The sequence below is a fragment of the Triticum aestivum genome, chromosome 7A (genome assembly GCF_018294505.1).
Source record: "Triticum aestivum cultivar Chinese Spring chromosome 7A, IWGSC CS RefSeq v2.1, whole genome shotgun sequence".
NCBI lineage: Eukaryota > Viridiplantae > Streptophyta > Magnoliopsida > Poales > Poaceae > Triticum > Triticum aestivum.
In genome coordinates, this window is record NC_057812.1 from 473,896,094 (window position 1) to 473,904,962 (window position 8,869).

Here is an 8,869-nt window from a genome sequence, read left to right on the forward strand (position 1 = left end):
TCCTACCTCCGGCCCGTCCACCTAGTCATCCTCGGCCATGGGATGCAGCTACCGCTGCCGGCAGAAGGCGAGGTCAAAACCGCCGGCGGTGCGGAGCCCATGTTGCGGCAGCCCGGATGCTAGCTCTGCCCGGCGCTCGCGGCCGCTAGCTAGCCAAGAAAGCTCCGTCCAGCTGCTTGTCTGCAAGGTTTGCTAGCTAGATTGGCAAGGCAGCACGACGGCTTGCTCGCGCGCACCGCGCTAAGGCCACCCATCTGGCTCGAGCGAAGGCCAGCGCGGCGGCTTGCTTGCTCGTGTGTCACGCTCGGGCCAGCCTGCCAACCCGTGCGGAGGCCAGCGCGGCGTCCGGCCCGTCCGGCGGAGCGGCGGCCAACTCGCTCATCACCGGTGCCACCGACGAACACGCATCAGTACTGTTTGAAGTAATGTTCAGGAAAAATAATGATATGAGGGGGAATAACAGGATAGAAGGTCAGATGTGGGTCCCTCGTTTCAACGCTCAAACAAAATGTGTTGGTTTAAGCTGCCTCGTCAGCACGGACATGTGGGCCAACCCTGTCATAAATGGGTTTAAACGAACCTAATTGGTAGGAGTACTAGGTAGTTTTTGGCGTGGATTAAGAAATTTTGGGTATGTTTTTGCTATTTTTTGCACAATAGATTCCTCCTTGGGCTGGTTGAAAGTGGTAGTTTTTTGTTAAATACTCTACATATTGTAAGTAGGAGTGAAAGTTAAGCTTTGGAAGCCAATAAGCAAGGCTAGTTACATAGTGCATATGTGTACATGATTGAAAGTAAATATCAACCATGAGTGACTAATATCTTGATGGAAAACTCGAAACTATGGAATACTAGGAAAAGAAATGCATGGTTGGAAATACTAGCAATGTTCATGTCCGTTTCAATGAATCATAATTAGAATAATACTTATTCACAAACTTGGTACAAAACACTCTAATTTTGATATACATATGTCACTAGAGATATATTATGTTTCAATTAGAATATATTCCTTGGGCTGTTTTGGTGAGGCCAGGGAGGGATGTGGTTGGTTTTAAGATACTAATTATGAGTTTTTCTGCAAATTGGCAGACAAGTGGGATGTTGGTGAGAAAAGGCAACAACTTACCTCACAATCATTAGATGTAGATCTAATGGTCAGAAACAACGAACGGCAGACACACCAGCATCACCAACTTAGTCTTGTGTAGGAGTACTAGCAAGATCCATGCATTGCACGGAACATCAAGATTCATTTTTTTATAAAACACTTGTTGTGATTGACCCTTGCGGGAGTAATCCCATGTGTAAAAACTAATGATATCTCGGGAAATATGAGATAAGGTGAAGAGGAGTGGGGTGTGGTGGTGGTTGGTGGTCGAACTGAGCGGAGGCATGGGGATTAACGACGCCGGCAGCAGCCACCAGGCCAGTTTGTTCGAGAGGCTTCCTTTCTTAATTGCTCAACAATGATGTTTGTTGGAGATAAGGATGAACGAGGGAAGGCCTTGTCTGCAAATGTGGAAGGGGTGCGAGTATCTTTTAGTTTAATTTCCATCCATCAGATACAGATCGAACGGTCTATATTGCAAGATGGCACACGTACCATCATCACCAACTCGGTTTTTTATAAGAGAAGAAATATAAGTATGGAGATACAAACGTATTATCGATACTTGCTTCCATAAACTAGCATCTACATTCTATTCAACACCTCGGCATGTGGGCCCTTAGCACAATGACTTCTTGACTGTGTAAAACGAAGATTTTCCCGTCGCCGACAAGGAGGGGGTGACGGCAGCGTGCTTTTTGGTTTGCTCTAGTCCTAGTAGTCATACTAGGTGGTCTAAGCACGTGTAGATTTATTCTTTTTCATGTCTCGTGTTCGCCGTACTGCCACGACTGTTCATGAATAGACGGTAAGTTATTCACGGGGAAACCCTTGTGGAGCATGTTTGCGAGAGAGAGAGAGTGTGCGTGTGTGATATGTTAGAGGTTGAGGCAATGATAACAGATTCTTTGTGTCAATGTGCATGGAGGATAGAGAGAGACATGTACATGGGGCTTTGTGTTGTGTAACGTGGAGACACATATACATAATTAGAGAGTGAGTGTGTGAGATACACATGCAGACATGAGGAGAGATGAGGATCCAGGTAAATGGGTGCTTGTGCATGTCTGTGTGTGTTTGTGCACGCGTTTGTGTGTGAGAGGGAGAGAGTGTATGTGGAGTAGAGAGACCACTGATGATGTAAACCTAGTATAAGGGAATGGGGAATGGTTTGACATGTGTAGTAGCAAGATAGCACGGGTGCGGGTAGGGGGAGCAGACTATTTGGAAGAGACATCGAGTGTGTGTGGGGGAGAAGGATGTGAGAGCGAGAGAAAGAGAGAGCTAGCTCCGGAGAGAGAGAGAGAGAGAGAGAGAGAGAGAGAGAGGAAGAGAGGTGGCGAGAGGGGTCGTTTGTGTCCATAAATGGCATATAGATAGGGAGACAATGTTGATGTTGTCCGAAATTGGCCTATGAATGGAGACGCAAGGGAAGCGAGTCATCGTGTGTATGATAGGGACTTTATGAGAGAGCTAGAATAGATGGTGTAGATAACAATGTGCGAAATCAAGAACGATTATACATTAGGGAGCTATGCAAAGAATAACGACATATATGTATACAGGGAAGGAGCTGGGGCAGGTCCGCATGTGGGAGAGATAGAAAGAGGAGAGTGGTGCACAAGGAGACAAAGTGTGCTTGTTGCAGCGGGGGTGGTGTGTGAGGTGAGTGCGCGAGAACCACATAACTAGGGAGATAGACATTTGGGGGCGATGTTTTGTGTGTATGGGAAATATACACTCTACATAGTGCGTGTGCTTGGGTAAGAGAGATAGCGGGAGACCTAGAGAGTGAGGGAAGAGATGTGTGCATGCCCGAGAGACAAAGTGATAGAGACCTATGTTGGGGTCTGGACTTTACAAGAGAGAGGGGTGTTAATGTGCTCGTGTGTTGGTGTTTGGGGGAGAGAACGACTTCTCTCTCTCTCTCTCTGTGTGTGTGTGTGTGTGTGTTGTGGGGGGGGGGTTGACTTCAGATAAAGAGTGAGGTGTCTATATTTGAGGGACTTTAGCGTAATTGAGATATTGTGCACTCATAGTTGATCAATTTGTTTCACAGTTTGTACTATGAGATAATGATACTTTTGAACATGCGTGATATACCTTGATGTACCAGAATTACAAACCTAAGATTGGAATTTTAGAATTCGACTCCATCATTAGCTTTCGTAATTCATTTAAACGGAGGTACATTTTTTAAGCCGGGATTTCGTGATTTCAAATTCACATATCAAACCTAGAGATATACACATACGGGCATGTTCAAACTTTATAATCATCCACTTTATTCATACACATACACATTTTTGCTTTTTTCATCATATTTAGGATAAACACATTTGGAATTTCATTTGAATTGAACCGTATGATGGTATTTGCTTGTAGTAGCTCAATGATCCATATTTGAATTGAATGGACAATCTAAGTTTCGAGTTGGAGACATTGATTTTCAGAACTTGCACATTTTTTGCGTGCAAAACAAACAAATTGTCGGCCATGATATCATAGTCGGCCGTACGAGAGCAGAATACTTATAATTTTAGGTGCCAAAAGCTTTCAAACTTCCCGCTCTCATCGAACTATCACGCGCTCGAAAGTTTAGCCCTGCGATATTCTTGTTTTACCCCTGCCACATGAACGGGGAAGGGCTGCTTTGGTAAGTCCATTGTTTTCCCCTCTTTGCCCCCAACATTCTTCCCCGGAGCCCCTCCCCTTCCCCTCCCTGACCCCCCCAACCATGGCAAGCCTCCGAATCTAGTCCTCCGCCGTAGCGGTGGACCTCACACCTCGTCGGATCTACCTTCCGCACCTTGGAACCCCCAACTGCCAACTCACCACTTCACCGGAGCCGCTTCAGCGACTGGCTTGTCCAACGCTCCAGATCTCCTTGACCGCCATCATGGTCCACCGCACTGGATCTGCTTAACCGGCGCCCTCGTCCACCACAGCGTAGGCCCTTCACTAACTCCCTTGTCTGCCCCTTCGCTGGCCCATCATACAAGCCCTCGTCTGCCGCAACAGATCCGCCTCACCGAAAGCACTGTACAACACGCCCGCCGAAGCCTTCGTCCACTACACCGGACCCGCTCCACGGACGCCATATTCAAATCCACCGGCCCTGCTTTACCGACGCCCCAGCCTCATCAGGTTATTTCGATTTGTACTCCTTCGGTTTTTCTCTTTATCGTGCAACCATTCACTTAGCAGAGATGAGCTTTCTTGTATGTTGACAGGCGTCGCAACCGTAGCACCGGAGCCGCTTCAGTAACGGCGACAGCCGGCCCAAACTCAACCGCAACACGAGCACCATCGATGATCCTTAGCTATCAAGTATGACAACGATACCCATACACCGCCGAGAATCAGGTACTATTATCCAAGGACCGGCGCCTACGTTCACTTTCCTAGCATAAGCACCGCACCTTTGAATTTCTTCAGGGCATCATTCATGAGACGCATTATTCTGCTTGCACCTGTAGGGCCATACTTCTGGCAGTGAACATGTTACATGTGTTAAATTACATACCAGTGCACATATAGTTAATATGCTTTAGTTTTGTTCTGATGCCACCTGTTGGTTCCATCAGACTGCTTAATGTTCTCTATGCTTAATTACACATCAGCAAACTAGCATGTGGTTCCGCTGCTTTTTGTTCGTTTTACCCTACATTTTCTGATGCTAGCTATTACATCACTGCTCCGAGCCTCTGTTCATTACTTGTTTGTGTGTTATTGATCTTCCCAAGTTGCATGACTAATTTGATGCTTCTATTAATTATGGAGCTGCCAACCCCATCAAGCAAAATATTTGTTCTTTTGGGACTGGCACCTCGAACAAGCATAAAAATAGAGGGAAGCAGATATACTCCCTCCGATTCTATTTACTCTGCCCATAACTCTTGACCCGCATACCAAGCAGGGCACTGGTTTAATTTTTCTGGACCAATTTGCCAATTAATTAGGGTAGAGGCGGATGGGGCGGGGCACAAAAGGAAACCGGCGCTAGGAATCGGCAACACGCAGACTAATACGAGAAAATTGAGAAAAAGTTATACGCAAAGTAAAAAGAATCGGAGGGAGTATTGTCGTGTATGCACACACCCTTCTTTCATTACTTTAGATGAACCATTAATGATCAATTCGGACTAGTGCATGCGATTAAAATTAATTTTACCTAAATAGATGGTGCAGAATAAACTACAACAAGTAGATTTGCAACCACGGGATGCTGACGATATCTTCAAAGAATATTGCAACAGCAGCTAGGCTTCACAGCAACAACTAGATTTATCAACAGCAGCTAAGCTAGTGTGTTTTAGTACATGTGAAATGTAATGCGAGTGGGCTGCTTTCTTGGCTTGTGCCCTCAACATGTAATCCTACCGAATTGCAAAATGTTCAGTTGTGTGCTTTGCTGTATTGCTTGATTCGAATGCTTATTTATTGTTACGCTATACCTGAGTTGGCCAATATGTCAGCAGTGCCTGCTGTACTATCGTAAAGAAATGCATGCCTATTTCATTTGAGTCCTTAACTTTTCCTCTCAACTTCATCACAAGACTGTCTTCATAGTTTATATGAGGCCACACTGTTAAGTGCTTTCTCAGATTATTTCAACTGCTTAGATGCCTTGGCAACTTAAATATAGCGGTTGTACATTTCCTTTCAACTAGGGATGTCAACTGGGTTCGGTTTAATCCCAATTAAAGTCCACTAGTGGTATGATAGTTCAAAAGAGTTTTTTTTTTGAGGAAAATGAACTAGGGAGGTAGCAAAAACTAACTAGATGGGACTGGCGGATTTTGTTTATTTGCCACTTACATCCCTAGTTTCATCTCACCATTTTAGTTTCTTTTTGGCTGATGCTGCTTCGAGCCATTTAAATATAGTTTGCCATGCTCGGCAATAATTCGTCCGTCGTTTACCATGTAAGCTTACTGCCTAGATCATACGATAACTATCTCTTACTGATGTCAAGCGGAAACCTTTCAGGATGTCATTCACACTAGGACACAATGTACAACCCCAGAACCTATTTGTGGAAGTAGTGCGCCATCCATGTTACCAGATGGTAGCAGTTCAGAGGCAACACCGCCAGAGAGCAATCTGAGCACAGATATTATAGTGCTTGAGGCTCTACTAGAGGCAGAAAGAGATGGTGTTGGCTGCCATGAATGAGGTAATATTTATCTTGAGGCTAGAAATTACGGAATTAGCGGCACGCATTATGCAAGCAACCCAAGAATTGGAGGAAGTAAGAATGTTGCATTTGAAGATGGAGGAGGTCCTGCTATTTCTGCTATCTGAAGCCCAAGATAATCCCGATTCTTCTTTAGATACCAGTTCAAATTTTAATTAGATTATTGTACTTGCATGTTGTGTCATGTCTCTGAACGGATTATGTTGCAAGACCCCCTATCTTGTCCATGTGTTGTAATGATCTGAATTTTTTAGGCGAGGTAATCCTCAGAACTTGTATGATTGACATAAGGTGAACGGTTTGTCGTGTGAGCATATTGTATTGGATGAAATAACTGTTTGACTCAGAGTGTATCCAACCTACTGAATTCGAAGATCACGACATTTCTAAATCATAATCATATATAAAGGTGGAATAAATCTTTGTTGTGGTTTTGAAGAAATAAATAAAAAAACATATAATTATCTTTGTATATTCATAATCGGATACAAATTGGATTTGAATTTAGTTTGCCAGGTCCCAGGGCAAACGGGAATGCTAATTCTCCCAAGTTTTGAATGAAGCGGCTAAACACCCACTATAATTTGTGGGTTGCTCGAAGCAAGTGTTTGCGAGATGGAAATTACTGTCTACCCCTGACACTTGACATCCTTATCGACAGGATTTACACTTCTGTCGATAGGGGTAGACTAGTAACTTCAATCAGACGTGACACAACGGCCTTTGAGCCCATTCAGACACGATGGGCGCCAAACGTGGGCGGCAAAACACATTTGATTCAAGCTCGTCCGAAAGACATGTGTCTCTTCCTCCATTTCCCCATTCATACAGGGTGGGCGGCAAAACAAACTCTCCTCGTCCGAAATCGATGTAGGCTTATATTTTAAATAGGGGCAGATGTGTAACTTCCATCCGACGTGACACAACCGCCCTACCTGTCAGCCCCGTTCATACACCGTGGGCACCAACCGTGGGCGGCAAAACACTCTCTCCTCGCCCGAAATAGTTACCAGCAAATATTTGGGAGATGCGAGATTACCGTCCTATCCCCAACTGACGCGATGTCCGAAATTTTAATCGGGGGATAAGTTTGTAACTTTCCCCCATTTCAGAGAAGTGCATCCCAAAATTTGAGATCCCCCTCCCCTCCATTTCCCCATTCATACATCATTGGCGGCATGACAACCTCCGCACTGCGGCCAGCCTCCTCCGTCCGCCACCCCATCTTCCACCTTGCCGGAGCCGCTACGCCTACCCTGTCGTCCACTACAAGAGATGGACGTCTCTCATCCACGGCGCTGGACCAGGATCCTTTCATCGCCTTCTCTCGCTTCATCGGCACCGTCGTCCACCTTGTCGTTGCTGCTCCTACGACCGCCTCGTCCATGGCAACATGATATATCCCCCGACCCAGCCGTCTGCCATCTAAAGTCTTCTTCCTCGCTGCCGACAGCCATCGCACCCGTAGCACCCTCAACGTATCAGCATAGGCCTACACTGCGTCGCAAGAGAGGTGGTACTCTTCCATATGTGCTTAAGTTATTGATCTCACCCGAAAAATAGATCGTAATTTGTTTAATGTACTTTTCTTGTCTGTACCAAATCAAAGTGGCTAGTTGAAAGCAAACATTGGTTGCTAAGTAGCTTTGTCCGGTTTGCACCTTCAGATCCGCCATGGCACGGGCTCTATACTCGTAAAGCTTATGGTTTCCCCCCTTTATATTCACTACCATCATCGTAGGTGCTTCGTGTCATGCTAGCACTGCTCCTCAAGACCTCAACCCAAAGCTTACCTGTTGAAATATGAATCTGATATGATGCTCATATCACTAAAATAGAGAACGTTTAATTGGTCACCTAACGATCCTATATTCGTTTTGAAAAGCATGTGCGCCACCCACTGGTCCAGCTGGTTCCACTTTCCTGATTTTTCTCTTGATGCTTAGGGTTTTCCCCTTTTATCTACTCTACTATGATCTGCGTAGGTGCTTTCTGTCGTACTAGCATTACTCCACCCTTCAAGCTAAACAATACAACACTCAGAATTCGAAAGCTTAGTTGTTCAAATATTATTGTGATATGATACTGATATTAGTTAATTGACACATTTAATTGGTTAGCTAAAGGTTCCACTTGAGTTTCCAAATGCATGTCGCGACATATAGAGAGACAGCATAATTGCATTTCTTTGTCACTTGTTAACCGTACTTTCTTGTCCATACCAAATCCTAGTTGTTATTTAAAAGAAAACTTCGGTTGCTAACTACCCTTTGCGCAGTTTGCAGCTTTAGATCTGCCATCCCACTGCCACGGTCAACACTGTACTCGTCATGCTTATGTTTTCCCCATTTTATGATGACCACAATCAGCCTACGTGGTTCGTGTCATAATAGCACTGCTCCACCCATCGAGCTAAACAAGCTTAGTTGTACAAATTCATATCTGATATTATTCCTAATATTAGTAAAACTGAGAGATGTTTAATTGGTTAGCTAAATGTTCCTACTTTAGTTTCGAAATGCATGTGAGCCACATATGGAGAGACCGGAACGTATAGT